Here is a 15,295-nt window from a genome sequence, read left to right as displayed (position 1 = left end):
ATAAGGCAACAGTTGTCAACCAGAGAATTCTCAGTGTCTGAGACCCTTCCAGTGGTTCACAGGTCAAAACTATGTTCATAAAAAAAAAAAAAAAACAACTATGTTCATAATAATTCTGGCCTTTTTTGCCTTTTTTTCTTTGTTGACAATTGCACTTTGGTGTGAAAGCAGTGGCCATAGTAGTTGTATTTTTCATTCATTGCCATGCACTTGCAACAAAAAAGTCAATCTCACCTTAAAATGTACTGAGGAAGCTATACAAGTTAATTGTATTAAATCTAGACCCTTAAGCATATATCCTTTTACTATTGTGACAAGTGAGAAGCACATGAAGCACTTCTGCTGTATATTCCAAACTATGATCATTGTCTTGGTGTTGGAAAAGCATGTGTACGATTGAGATGTGAGTTGAACTTAACAGCATTTTTCATGGAACACCATTTTTACTTAATGAATAATGACAAACTATGATCAGTACGTATTTGACAGAAATCTTCTTGAAAAGAAATGGAGTGGGCCTGAAAACTTCAAGGAAGCCAACCTACAGAATGTATTACCAATGATAAAAGTTTGAGTTTTGAGAGAAAATTAGAATTTTGAAAAACTTGACGTGAGCTCAACAATTTCTCTATTACTTAAAGGCTTTTTAAATGAAATTGGTGGTGTTATTAATAGTGATTTTTAAATAAGATGAAATGAAATGTCAATTTGCAAGATCTGTATAACTTAGTGAACCTAGATTTTCTGAAAAGCAAATGGATGATGTTATAAAATTACAAATGGGTAAAGGAGCCATTCAAATGCAACATAGACCAATGGGTTTTATCGTAACAATGTGAAACATTCACTGATATGATTTAAGAAACTACCGCTTCTTGAGTTTGGGTGTATAGTATTTAAGACTAGCCACAATGATTAAAAGACAACAACAACCAGCTATTAACATACTTGTCCCTTTTTCAACTACATTTCTGTTTGAGGCTGAATTTTCTTCACATACTTCAGTGTGAATTGAATGCAGAGGCAGATAATTAGAATCTAATTGTCTTCTGTTAAGGCAGAAATTAGGAGATTTGCAAAAAAGGTGAAACAATGCTATTTCTCTCACTAAACTATCTTTGTTTTTGAATATACACTATTTTTCATTAAAATATATTTATTCTAACAAAATAATTATAATAACAATAAATCAATGAATTAAATATTTAACTTTTTATCAGTTTTAATTGGTATTAATATCAGTATTGATAGATAACTCAAAATAACAAAACGACAAAAGCCATTTGGGACCTTCAGTCATTTTTCGGAATGTAGATGGGTCCTAAGATAAAAAAGGTTGAAGATTGCTGCTATAGCTGTTGGCAACAGCTGAGGAATGTGCACGTGACAGGAAGGAATGGAAGCCAAACACCTTTATGTACAGTAGACTACAGTGAAATGAAATATAAATTCAATCTTTTCTTTCCCAATAATTTATCAGGCTGAAAGTGGCTTAGGCTGAGTGTTACTTAGAGTTAAAAACTGAAGTTCAGAGAACAGAGGGAAGAAAAGACTATCTTGTCAATTTTTCTCCTGCTAGAAACATCTTTGATGCTTAAATGACACCACTGACCCTCCTGCACTTTAGCAGCACATTGTAGCAGAGTCAAAGTTCATCTCCCAGGGCACCAGGCTACTCTCGTACTAGGTTTCGAATCTCGTTCACTTTCTGTTTTCTTTGTATTGTTGCACTCTAGGTAGTGTCATTTATACATACTTTGGAAAGTGTCTGCCACTCTAGCGCATGTCTGGATGACAACTCAGTAGACACACACTATAAACCAAAGAAAGCAAAAAAAAAAAATTAATGTGGTGGAAAACAAGCTAGATGATGCATAGTATTGGGTAAACAGAAAGTGCCACCTGCCAATTGTGAAATCAGATTAAGTCTTGGTGATCATCTGGAAAGGGACTGTAACAGTGTTACTTTATTTGACTGAAATTTCTACCAATATTCTCAATTTACATGTTTTTGTTAAAATATTGATGAATGGTCTTAAACCTATAATTCCATCCTTGGTGACTTTGCCCACAAGTCTGGTTTGGACCAAATAAATCATGAAGCAGTGCTTCCTACACAGAAAACCCACCATAATAACCTGGCAACCAAACCTTGCATTATTTCCCAGTGGAAAACACTGGTTCTTACTGTACAAAACCATGCAGGATAAAAATGTGATACTATTGACTTTTGACTTACATATCTAGCAGAGATGTGCAGGCAATGAAAGCAATTCATAGATGGACACTGATTTTCAAAGTCCATTTCCATTTCCTTCCAATGAATGTTGGCCAAGCATTTACCAAAGGGCCAAGTTATCAGGGTTATAAATTTGAATGAGATTGGTTTCCTAGTTACTTACTTGGGAGAGGCAAATTTATAAATAAATAATTAAAATCCTGGTAACAACTGCCGTATATAAGTACAAGCAAAGCACAGAAGGGAGAGTGATGAATCCCTTCATCTGAGTCCAGGCCTGGTCTACAGTGGCAAACAACTGGGCTTGAGTCTGAGGCGGTTAAAACTCTCTAAAAATGCCATCAAGTAGATAGAAATTTTGGAGCAGCCCTCAGCAATCACAGAGTTGATAGATGCCCACTCAGACTTCTTCTAGCTTGGAGTGAATTCCTAATGACAAGAGGCCTGCTGACTTAAATTAGGGTTCCCAAACTCTAAGAGGCATGTGGTGATCCTTTTGTAGCAGTGGAAGAAGCTGTTTATCTCATGAAGCTCTGGCAAGTTTTTCCTCACTGTTCCTTTGTGGGCACTGTTAGAATTCCCTGTATAAAATCAGTCCAGAGATCTGAAGTGGGATCATCCTGTGTAGGGATAGAATGTCCGCTCAGCCCCTCGGCTCCTTGAATCTGAAGACTACTCCTGACTCTGTAACTGTTCCAAAGTATCAACGGAGTGACTGCTTTGTCATTCATAGTCGTTCTGGATCCTGAGGAACTATAAGAGGTGGCCTCTTTGCCAGAGGTGTGGCTGGCAGTTAAGCTCATTGCATTAGGCGGTGAAAACAGCCACTTCTTGTGTCACCAGTAGCCATCCCACAAAGAAGTGACTATGAAGATCTTGACAAATAAAGGAAGAGAAGCAGAAAGGTAACATACCACAATTTCAAAAGATGAGATGATAATTTGGAGGGTGAGGAGGCTTGGAAGATATGTGTGAAAACATGATTTGGTCTGCCCAATACCAGGATACAGAAGTCGTGGGCAGATCTCTCATGAGCGTCTCTGACATTTAATTGATTGGGACCCTATTGGATTTATGTCCTAATGGTCGCCCAGGGACTTAGTCACCCATTTTCTAGATCCATTTAACTTAATTTAAATTGAAATATATGTACTTCCCAATATGTTATGGAACTATTTATAAGATTTCATAAGGAGTTAGTATTGGGAAATTCATGAAATAGCTCCCCAAAACCTTTTTTTAAATGAGGGGAATCAGGGGAAGGAAATGAGCACTTAGAGAGGGAAGATGCAAGTTGTGAAACTTATGTTGACATCTCTGTACCATTTCCTGTTCAAAAGCTTTTTACGTTCATGATCTGCCTCCTTCAGATCTACAATGTATTCATATTCCATGGGGATTTTGAGACGTACCTTCGTAAGATAAATATGCTTTCCTGATGGTTTTAGGGGATCTTGGTGCAATCCATGATGATGAAAATCTCAAGCATTGCATTTCTGGTTCATGATATTACCTGATGAGAAATGAAGACCAGAGGTGGCTCAGCAACCAGAAGCAGAGTTTCCTTAAATCAGATATGCTCCGGATGTCATGATGAAGCTTGTAAAGGCTTCCTAGCGGTGAGATGCTAGTGATGAGTGATGGGAGCTGGAGTTGTGTTAGACCAGCCAAATGCATAAAGGAGCTTCATAGAAACTCCAAAAAGAATGAAATGTACAAAGATATCCATTAAATGTAGTCAAAACACGCTTATGGAGTTGGATTTCAGCCATGACAATAACTTTCCACTGATTCCTAGTGAAACTCTGATCATAGGTTATATTTAGGGTTCAAAACACACCAATGGTCCTAGGAATCATTGCTTCCCACCCCTCCTGCTTCCTCTCTTTCTAATTTTGAACATGTTCTGCCTGCCCCAACTCATAAATTGCAGCCAGATGTTTTGGTTACAAATCTCAGCTCACGGAAAACAGATGTGCAAAATAAATACCTTTATTTCTCTGTAACTGTAATATTCTCTGTAACTGTCTCTAGCCACATGGCGATGGAAATTTAATTCCAGCCAATTAAATTCAGGATTCCCACCCTTTACCCTTAGGCTTGAGCTTAATAGTCTCAAGGCCTTGGGAAGGTCCTATCTGGTCCCTCTATCACCACAGGCATTCTCTGAAACATCCATCCTTCTGTCTAGTCCTTGATCTCCATTCAGTGTGGCCTGCTATGGAGACATCCTTTTTCCTCTGCAGATGGTCCTTCAGATCTGGGGGTTTTCCACCATCCTTCTGTGTCACTTTTTTCCTCACAGGAATTCTTGTCCTCCTGTCAGGACATGCTTTCTTCTATGGAGTGTTATTCTTCCTTGTGGCTCTAGCCAGGGTACAGGCCCTTTGGTTTTGAATCCCACAAACTGGGGCATCAACACCTACTCTTTAAATTGCTCCTTTATTTTTTGTCCTTCCTCCAGAGGGTGGGAATGACTTGCTTGTAGTCATGAAGCATCCTCTCAAATCCTTCGTCTATTTTACAAGGCTTTTCATATCCTCTTGTTTATTTAGCACACAATGGGACAGAGACCAAGACAGAGTGGGGAAGGAAATACTGTGTGCTCTAGTTTGCTAAGCTGCTGAAAGCAGAAACCATGAAATGTGTTGGCTTTTACAACGGGAATTTATTAGCTTACCGCTTATTACTTCTGAAGCGATAAAAATGTCCAAATCAAGGCTTTGTCAAGATGATATATTCTTTCTGAAGACCAGCAGCCTTTGCCACATAGCTAGACCCATGGCAGCATGTGCCGGTCTCTTGCTTCTCTTCTGGATTTCAATGCTTCCAGCTTTTTGTTTCCCGGCCTTTTCTCTCTTTGACTGAATGTCATTCTCTTTTTTTTTTTCTTTATTTTTTTAATTTTTTTATTAACGGAAAGAAAGAAAAAAGAAAAATAAAAAAAAAGAAATTAACACAACATTTAGAAATCATACCGTTCTACATGTGTACTCAGTAATTCTTAACATCATCACATAGATGCATGATCATCGTTTCTTAGTACATTTGCATCGGTTTAGAGGAACTAGCAACACAGAAAAAGATATAAAATGTTAATATAGAGAAAAGAAATAAAAGTAGTAATGATAGTAAAAAACAACAACAAAAAAACCCTATAGCTCAGATGCAGCTTCATTCAGTGTTTTAACATGATTACTTTACAATTAGGTATTATTGTGCTGTCCATTTTTGAGTTTTTGTATCTAGTCCTGTTGCACAGTCTGTATCCCTTCCGCTCCAATTACCCATTATCTTACCCTGTTTCTAACTCCTGCTGGACTCTGTTACCAATGACATATTTCAAGTTTATTCTCGAATGTCCGTTCACATCAGTGGGACCATACAGTATTTGTCCTTTAGTTTTTGGCTGGACTCACTCAGCATAATATTCTCTAGGTCCATCCATGTTATTACATGCCTCATAAGTTTATCTTGTCTTAAAGCTGCATAATATTCCATCGTACGTATATACCACAGTTTATTTAGCCATTCTTCTGTTGATGGACATTTTGGCTGTTTCCATCTCTTTGCAATTGTAAATAACTGCTATAAACATTGGTGTGCAAATGTCCGTTTGTGTCTTTGCCCTTAAGTCCTTTGAGTAGATACCTAGCAATGGTATTGCTGGGTCGTATGGCAATTCTATATTCAGCTTTTTGAGGAACCACCAAACTGCCTTCCACAGTGGTTGCACCTTTGACATTCCCACCAACAGTGGATAACGTGCCTCTTTCTCCGCATCCTCTCCAGCACTTGTCATTTTCTGTTTTGTTGATAATGGCCATTCTGGTGGGTGTGAGATGATATCTCATTGTGGTTTTGATTTGCATTTCTCTAATGGCCAGGGACATTGAGCATTTCTTCATGTGCCTCTTGGCCATCCATATTTCCTCTTCTGGTAGGTGTCTGTTCAAGTCTTTTTCCCATTTTGTAATTGGGTTGGCTGTCTTTTTGTTGTTGAGTTGAACAATCTCTTTATATATTCTGGATACTAGACCTTTATCTGATACGTCATTTCCAAATATTATCTCCCATTGTGTAGGCTGTCTTTCTACTTTCTTGATGAAGTTCTTTGATGCACAAAAGTGTTTAATTTTGAGGAGCTCCCATTTATTTATTTCTTTCTTCAGTGCTCTTGCTTTAGGTTTAAGGTCCATAAAACCACCTCCAGTTGTAAGATTCATAAGATATCTCCCTACATTTTCCTCTAACTGTTTTATGGTCTTAGACTTAATGTTTAGATCTTTGATCCATTTTGAGTTAACTTTTGTATAAGGTGTGAGATGCGGGTCTTCTTTCATTCTTTTACATATGGATATCCAGTTCTCTAGGCACCATTTATTGAAGAGACTGTTCTGTCCCAGGTGAGTTGGCTTGACTGCCTTACCAAAGATCAAATGTCCATAGATGAGAGGGTCTATATCTGAGCACTCTATTCGATTCCATTGGTCGATATATCTATCTTTATGCCAATACCATGCTGTTTTGACCACTGTGGCTTCATAATATGCCTTAAAGTCAGGCAGTGCAAGACGTCCAGCTTCGTTTTTTTTCCTCAAGATGTTTTTAGCAATTCGGGGCACCCTGCCCTTCCAGATAAATTTGCTTATTGGTTTTTCTAATTCTGAAAAATAAGTTGTTGGGATTTTGATTGGTATTGCATTGAATCTGTAGATCAGTTTAGGTAGGATTGACATCTTAATTATATTTAGTCTTCCAATCCATGAACACGGTACGCCCTTCCATCTATTTAGGTCTTCTGTGATTTCTTTTAGCAGTTTTATGTAGTTTTCTTTATATAGGTTTTTTGTCTCTTTGGTTAAATTTATTCCTAGGTATTTTATTCTTTTAGTTGCGATTGTAAATGGGATTCATTTCTTGATTTCCCCCTCAGCTTGTTCATTACTAGTGTATAGAAAAGCTACAGATTTTTGAATGTTGATCTTGTAGCCTGCTACTTTGCTGTACTCATTTATTAGCTCTAGTAGATTTGTTGTGGATTTTTCCGGATTTTTGACGTATAGTATCATATCGTCTGCAAACAGTGATAGTTTTACTTCTTCCTTTCCAATTCTGATGCCTTGTATTTCTTTTTCTTGTCTAATTGCTTTGGCTAGAACTGCTAACACAATGTTGAATAATAGTGGTGATAGTGGACATCCTTGTCTTGTTCCTGATCTTAGGGGGAAAGTTTTCAATTTTTCCCCATTGAGGATGATATTAGCTGTGGGTTTTTCATATATTCCCTCTATCATTTTAAGGAAGTTCCCTTGTATTCCTATCTTTTGAAGTGTTTTCAACAGGAAAGGATGTTGAATCTTGTCAAATGCCTTCTCTGCATCAATTGAGATGATCATGTGATTTTTCTGCTTTGATTTGTTGATGTGGTGTATTACATTAATTGATTTTCTTATGTTGAACCATCCTTGCATACCTGGGATGAATCCTACTTGGTCATGATGTATAATTCTTTTAATGTGTTGTTGGATACGATTTGCTAGAATTTTATTGAGGATTTTTGCATCATATTCATTAGAGAGATTGGTCTGTAGTTTTCTTTTTTTGTAATATCTTTGCCTGGTTTTGGTATGAGGGTGATGTTGGCTTCATAGAATGAATTAGGTAGTTTTCCCTCCACTTCGATTATTTTGAAGAGTTTGAGGAGGGTTGGTACTAATTCCTTCTGGAATGTTTGATAGAATTCACATGTGAAGCCGTCTGGTCCTGGACTTTTCTTTTTAGGAAGCTTTTGAATGACTAATTCAATCTCTTTACTTGTGATTGGTTTGTTGAGGTCATCTATTTCTTCTTGAGTCAAAGTTGGTTGTTCATGTCTTTCCAGGAACCCGTCCATTTCATCTAAATTGTTGTATTTATTAGCTTAAAGTTGTTCATAGTATCCTGTTATTACCTCCTTTATTTCTGTGAGGTCAGTAGTTATGTCTCCTCTTCCATTTCTGATCTTATTTATTTGCACCCTCTCTCTTCTTCTTTTTGTCAATCTTGCTAAGGGCCCATCAATCTTATTGATTTTCTCATAGAACCAACTTCTGGTCTTATTGATTTTCTCTATTGTTTTCATGTTTTCAATTTCATTTATTTCTGCTCTGATCTTTGTTATTTCTTTCCTTTTGCTTGCTTTGGGATTAGTTTGCTGTTCTTTCTCCAGTTCTTCCAAGTGGACAGTTAATTCCTGCATTTTTGCCTTTTCTTCTTTTCTGATAAGGCATTTAGGGCAATAAATTTCCCTCTTAGCACTGCCTTTGCTGCGTCCCATAAGTTTTGATATGTTGTGTTTTCATTTTCATTCGCATCTAAGTATTTACTAATTTCTCTTGCAATTTCTTCTTTGACCCACTTGTTGTTTAAGAGTGTGTTGTTGAGGCTCCATGTATTTGTGAATTTTCTGGCACTCCGCCTATTATTGATTTCCAACTTCATTCCTTTATGATCCGAGAAAGTGTTGTGTATGATTTCAATCTTTTTAAATTTGTTAAGACTTGCTTTGTGACCCAGCATATGGTCTATCTTTGAGAATGATCCATGAGCACTTGAAAAAAAGGTGTATCCTGCTGTTGTGGGATTTAATGTCCTATAGATGTCTGTTAAGTCTAGCTCATTTATAGTAATATTCAGATTCTCTATTTCTTTATTGACCCTCTGTCTAGATGTTCTGTCCATTGATGAGAGTGGTGAATTGAAGTCTCCAACTATTATGGTATGTGTGTCTATTTCCATTTTCAGTGTTTGCAGTGTAATCTTCATGTATTTTGGGGCATTCTGGTTCGGTGCATAAATATTTATGATTGTTATGTCTTCTTGTTTAATTGTTCCTTTTATTAGTATATAGTGTCCTTCTTTGTCTCTTTTAACTGTTTTACATTTGAAGTCTAATTTGTTGGATATTAGTATAGCCACTCCTGCTATTTTCTGGTTGTTATTTGCATGAAATATCTTTTCCCAACCTCTCACTTTCAACCTATATTTATCCTTGGGTCTAAGATGCGTTTCCTGTAGACAGCATATAGAAGGATCCTGTTTTTTAATCCATTCTGCCAGTCTATGTCTTTTGATTGGGGAATTCAGTCCATTAACATTTAGAGTTATTACTGTTTGGATATTATTTTCCTCTACCATTTTGTCTTTTGTATTATATATATCATATCTGACTTTCCTTCTTTCTACACTCTTCTCCATATCTCTCTCTTCTATCTTTTTGTATCTGACTCTAGTGCTCCCTTTAGTATTTCTTGCAGAGCTGGTCTCTTGGTCACAAATTCTCTCAGTGACTTTTTGTCTGAGAATGTTTTAATTTCTCCCTCATTTTTGGAGGACAATTTTGCTGGATATAGGAGTCTTGGTTGGCAGTTTTTCTCTTTTAGTAACTTAAATATATCCTCCCACTGTCTTCTAGCTTCCATGGTTTCTGCTGAGAAATCTACACATAGTCTTATTGGGTTTCCCTTGTATGTGATGGATTGCTTCTCTCTCGCTGCTTTCAAGATCCTCTCTTTCTCTTTGACCTCTGACATTCTAACTAGTAAGTGTCTTGGGGAACGCCTATTTGGGTCTAATCTCTTTGGGGTGCGCTGCACTTCTTGGAGCTGTAATTTTAGGTGTTTCATAAGAGTTGGGAAATTTTCAGTGATAATTTCTTCCATTAGTTTTTCTCCTCCTTTTCCCTTCTCTTCTCCTTCTGGGACACCCACAACACGTATATTTGTGCGGTTCATATTGTCCTTGAGTTACCTGATACCCTGTTCGAATTTTTCCATTCTTTTCCGGATAGGTTCTGTTTCTTTTTGGAATTCAGATGTTGTATCCTCCAAATCACTAATTCTATCTTCTTTCTCTTTAAATCTATCATTGTAGGTATCCATTGTTTTTTCCATCTTTTCTACTTTATCCTTCACTTCCATAAACTCTCTGATTTGTTTTTTCAGTTTTTCTATTTCTTCTTTATGTTCAGCCCATGTCTTCTTCATGTCCTCCCTTAATTTATCGATTTTGTTTTTGAAGAGGTTTTCCATTTCTGTTCGTATATTCAGCATTAGTTGTTTCAGCTCCTGTATCTCATTTGAGCTATTGGTTTGTTCCTTTGACTGGGCCATATTTTCAATTTTCTGAGCGTGATCCGTTATCTTCTGCTGGTGTCTGGGCATTTAGTCAGATTTCCCTGAGTGTTGGACCCCACAGGTTGTAAGATTTTTCTGTGAAATCTCTGGGTTCTGTTTTTCTTATCCTGCCCAGTAGGTGGCGCTCGTGGCACACGTTTGTCTACGGGATCCACCAGTAAAAGTTGCTGTGGGTCCTTTAACTCTGGAAAACTCTCGCCGTAGGGGAGGTTTGGCAGCCGAAGCGTCTTGGAAGAGTGCCAGCCGGCCCGGGGGTCCGAACGCGGGGAGGATCGCCGGCCGCCACAGCACGTGAGAGCGCCCGACCAAATTTCCTAGTCGGCCCGGGGCGCTAAGCGTGGCAGAAGGGCGCCAGCTGTCGCAGCCCAGGAGAGTGCACTCTTCCCAGGCGGACCTGGGAGTCACGTGTTTGGAAGGGACCCCCTGGTCACCGTTCTCCGCAGTCTGGGGATTTCTGACCCAACTCTTTCAGTTGGTCCGGGGGGCCTCGCGTGGTGGGACGCCAGCCGCCGCGGCCTGAGGGGACCGCCTGCCCAATTCTGCCAGCTGGCCTGGGAAGGAGGAAGGGAGGGACTCCGGCTGCTTGCCGTCCCGCCCAGGAAAGCCTGCGTCCCTCGGTGTTCTCACCGGAGCTGATTCTCCCAGATAGTCAGCCGTTCCAGGATGGGGTACGCTGTCTCTTTGATCTCCGTCGTGGCTCCGGGAGCTGCTCTGTATTGTCTCCACTCCCCCAGTAGCTGTTCTGGAGGAGGAAAGGTGAGGGCGGCAAGGCTGTCGAGGCTGGTGGCGGAGGAGCCGGTGAAGGCGGGGAAAGAGGGCACCGTGGTGATTGCAGAGCCGCCGGAGCAGGAGGGGGAAGAGGGGGGAGAAGGAGGGCGGGCAGGTCGGCTGCTGCGGGGCGTTGTCATTCTCTTTTTGAAGGACACCAGTAATAGGATTAAGACCCACATGAATGAGGGGGGTCACACTGTAACCGAAGATTCTACTCACCAAAAGATCCTATTTATAATGGGTTCAAACCCACAGGAATGGAATAACTGTAAGAACATACTTTTCTGGGGTTATATGCAGCTTCAAACCATTATACTGTGGAAAATTAATATTTCAAAAATATCTAGCCACAAGTCAGTTGAAAGTGAAGCAATGGAAACTGAGTTTGAGTGCAGGTTGTCTCCAAAGAGAAGATATTCCAAGAAAAGTTGGAAACAGTAAGTAAGAATTGATAAACAGATTGGAAACATCATTTGATTAGCAAATTGGTGACCAGTCCTGGCTTTTTATCCCAACTCCCACCTGAAGGTGCTTGATGGGAATTTTTCAGGAATGAGATATATTGCTATTTTGCTATTTTTTAAAATATTTTTATTCTCATAATAAATATACAACCTAAAATTTCCCCTTTTAAACTTCAAATTTGCTGGTTTGAAGCTATTATGTACCTCAGAACAGCCATATCCTTTAATCCACATTCAATATTGCTGGGTGGGATCTTTCTGATTGTTTCCATGGAGATGTGACCCACCCAGTTTTGGGGGGTAACTTTTGACTAGATGGTTTCCATGGAGATGTGTCTACACCCATTCAAGGAGGGGTTGCTAACTGGAGCCCTTTAAGAGGGAACAATTTTGGAAAAAGCTTTAGAACCGACAGAGCCAACAGAATGGACAGAGCCCCAGGGAAGCAGCTGAAGAAGCCTGGAGAGGAAGCAAGCAGACGCCACCATGTGCCTTCTCAGCTGAGAGAGGAATCCCGAACATCACTGGCCTTCTTGAACCAAGTATCTTTCCCTGGATGCCTTAACTTGGACATATTTATAGCCTTGCCTTAATTTTGACATTTTTTGCAGGCTTAGAATGGTAAACTTGCAACTTAATAAATTCCCCTTTATAAAAGCTGTTCCAGTTTTGCTATATTGCATTCCAGCAACTTACAAACTAGAACTACAACAGTCAAATATACAACTCAGTGGTGTCAATCATATTCACAATGTTATGACACCACCACCACCACCACCTCCCACCATCAAAACCTTTCCATTACCCCAAACAGAAACTCTGCATTAATTAAACACCAATTTCCCATTCCCTACCCACCTCAGGACTTGGTAGCCTGTATTCTAATGTCTGACTTATTATAAATTTATTCCATACCAGTGAGATCATACAATATTTAGCCTTCTGTGTTTGGCTTATATCACTCAACATAATGTTTTTGAGGTTCATCCATGTTGTTTCATGTATCAGAACTTCATTCCTTTTATATAGTTGAATAATATTTTACTGTATGTATATATCGCATTTTGCTTATCCATTCATTTCTTGATGGACATTTGGGTTGCTTCCATCTTTTTGTAATTGTGAATAATGCCACCATGAACATCAGTGTACAAATATCTGTTTGTGTCCCTTCTTTCAATACTTTTGTGTGTATCCCTAGAAGTGGGATTGCCATACATATGTTAATTCTATACTTACCTTTCTGAGGAACCACCATTTTTTTTCCCACAGCAGCTGTACTATTTTGCATTCCCATCAACAATGAGAAAGCATTCCTATTTCTTCACATCCTCTTCAATACTTCTTTTACATTTAAAAAACATAGCTATTCTACCCCTTCCAACATGAAAAAGTTAGAATGGACATAGCTGAAATATACCTAAAGAATGGGAGAAAGATCACAAGTGATGGTGGAGTTATAGAGAGAAGGTAGGGTTTACAAATGAGTATGATTGCTAAATCATTGTATTGATATTTCTCTTAGTCTCCAGTATCTTAGAGCAGCTAGAAAGAAAAACCTAAAATTTTGGAATTGTAATCCATACCAAACTCTGAAATCTATTCTACAACTAATTATTGTGATGTGCTTTTACATTTATTGCTTTTTTGTACATATGTTATTTTTCACAAAAAAGAAAAAAAGTTAATTGTGATGATAAACGCACAGCTATATGATGATACTGTGAACCATTGATTGCACACTTTGGATGATTATGTGGTATGTGAATTTATAATATATAGCAATAAAAATAAGTAATTTAAAAATATATAGCTATTTTAGTGGGTGTGAAATGGTAGCTCATTGTGAGTTTTTATTTATTTATTTACTTATTTTAATTAAAAAATTTTATTAGAGAAGTTGTGGGTTTACAGAACAATCATGCATAAAATACAGGATTCCCATACACTACTCCACCACCAACCCTTGCATTGGTTTGGAAAGTTTTTTACAATTGATGATAACTTCTTTCATAATTCTACTATTTTGTTAATAGTATTTACATTTGTTACAATTGATGAAAGATTATTAAAGTAGTACAATAGCTATTGTCCAGAGTTTACATAGGGGTATTTTTCCTCCATATTCCCAACCAATTATTATTATTATTATTACTATTATTATTATTCATGCATGTCTTTATTTTATTCCTCATTTACCCATACACTGGATAAAGGGAGTGTCAATCACAAGGTTTTTGCAACTACACTGTTGCATGATAAAAGCCATGTAGTTATATAATCATTATAAAAATCAAGGCTACTGGATTTCAGTTCAATAATTTCAGGTTTTTCCTTCTGGCTATTCTAATACACTAGAAACTAAAAAGAAATATATATATATATAATGAATCAGCAGTCATAGTCATTTGTAAAACCCTAATTTCTGAGTTACACCTCCTCCCTCTCATTTGATCATTCTCTCAATTTTCACAGGTATTTAAGCAATAGCCATTTTAACTTCTTCCTGCTGGAAAGGGGGGTTGACCTTATATGGTAGAGGAATAAAACTGGTTTATTTTCTTGGAGAGATTGGTACCTCTGGGTTCCAGGGCTTTTCTGGCATAGGAACAATCTGGAGGCCTTACATTTCTGAAACAAAACAAGACAAAAAACAAAACAAAACTTACTACCTGTCCTAGTTTGCTAGTTGCTGGAATGCGATATACCAGAAACAGAACGGCTTTTAAAAGGGTGAATTTTTTAAGTTGAAAGTTTACAGTTCTAAGGCCGTGAAAATGTACCAGTTAAAGCAAGTCTATAAAAATGTCCAAATTAAGGCACCAACAAAAGGTTATCTTCACTCAAGAAAGGCTGAAGAAGTTCAGGGTCTCTAGCTCAAGTGGAAAGGCCCATGAACATAGTGACATCTGCTAACTTTCTCTCCAGACTTCTTGTTTCATGAAGCTCCCCCCAGGGGTGTTTCCTTCTTTACCTCCAAAGATCTCTGGTTGCATAGGCTCTCATGGTTCTCATGGCTCTTTGGCTCTCTCCAAAATGCTTCCTCTTTTAAAGGACTCCAGTAAACTAATCAAGATCCATCTGGAATGGGTAGAGTCTCATCTCCCTCTAACCAAAGGTTAATACCCACAACTGAGTGTGTCATATCAGCAAACATACTCATTTGTTAAATCCGACATTCTCTGTATAACTCCACAATCACCGTTGATCATTCTCCCACTCTTTAGGGGTATTTGGGCTATGCCCATTCTAACTTTTCCATGTTGAAGGGCTGTCAATAATATGGGGTAGGTAGATGGAGCTAGCTGAGGTTCTGGAGAGCCAGGCCCCTCTAGGTTTCAGGACTTATCTGGTCCAGGGACCCATCTGGAGGTCATAGGTTTCTGGAAAGTTACTTTAGTGCATGAAACCTTTGTAGAATTTTATATATTACCCTAGGGGTTCTTTAGCATTGGCTGGGATGGTTTGGGTTGGGGTTTAGCGAGTCATGATAAATAGCAATGTTTAACTGAAGTTTGTATAAGAACAGTCTCCAGAGTAGCCCCTTGACTCTATTTGAACTCTTTCAGCCCCTGATACCTTATTTGTTATACTTCTTTTCCCCCTTTTGGTCAGGATGGTATTGTTGATCCCACAGTGCCAGA

The 15,295-nt window shown here is 38.3% G+C and overlaps 1 long non-coding RNA gene across 2 annotated transcripts in view; it reads right to left on the bottom strand.

Moving 5' to 3' along the window:
- Positions 1–1,262: 1,262 nt before the first annotated feature.
- Positions 1,263–15,295, bottom strand: part of LOC143662191 (uncharacterized) — a 54,868-nt gene continuing 40,835 nt past the window's right edge. For both annotated transcript variants that reach the window (XR_013165217.1, XR_013165218.1), the window contains exons 2-3: positions 3,652–3,752; positions 1,263–3,114 (exon numbers count right to left, since the gene is read on the bottom strand). This is a non-coding gene — a long non-coding RNA (uncharacterized LOC143662191). The remainder of the gene's footprint in view (positions 3,115–3,651; positions 3,753–15,295) is intronic.

This window comes from Tamandua tetradactyla, chromosome 18 (assembly GCF_023851605.1).
Source record: "Tamandua tetradactyla isolate mTamTet1 chromosome 18, mTamTet1.pri, whole genome shotgun sequence".
Lineage (NCBI taxonomy): Eukaryota > Metazoa > Chordata > Mammalia > Pilosa > Myrmecophagidae > Tamandua > Tamandua tetradactyla.
This window is presented reverse-complemented; position numbering and strand designations above follow the sequence as displayed.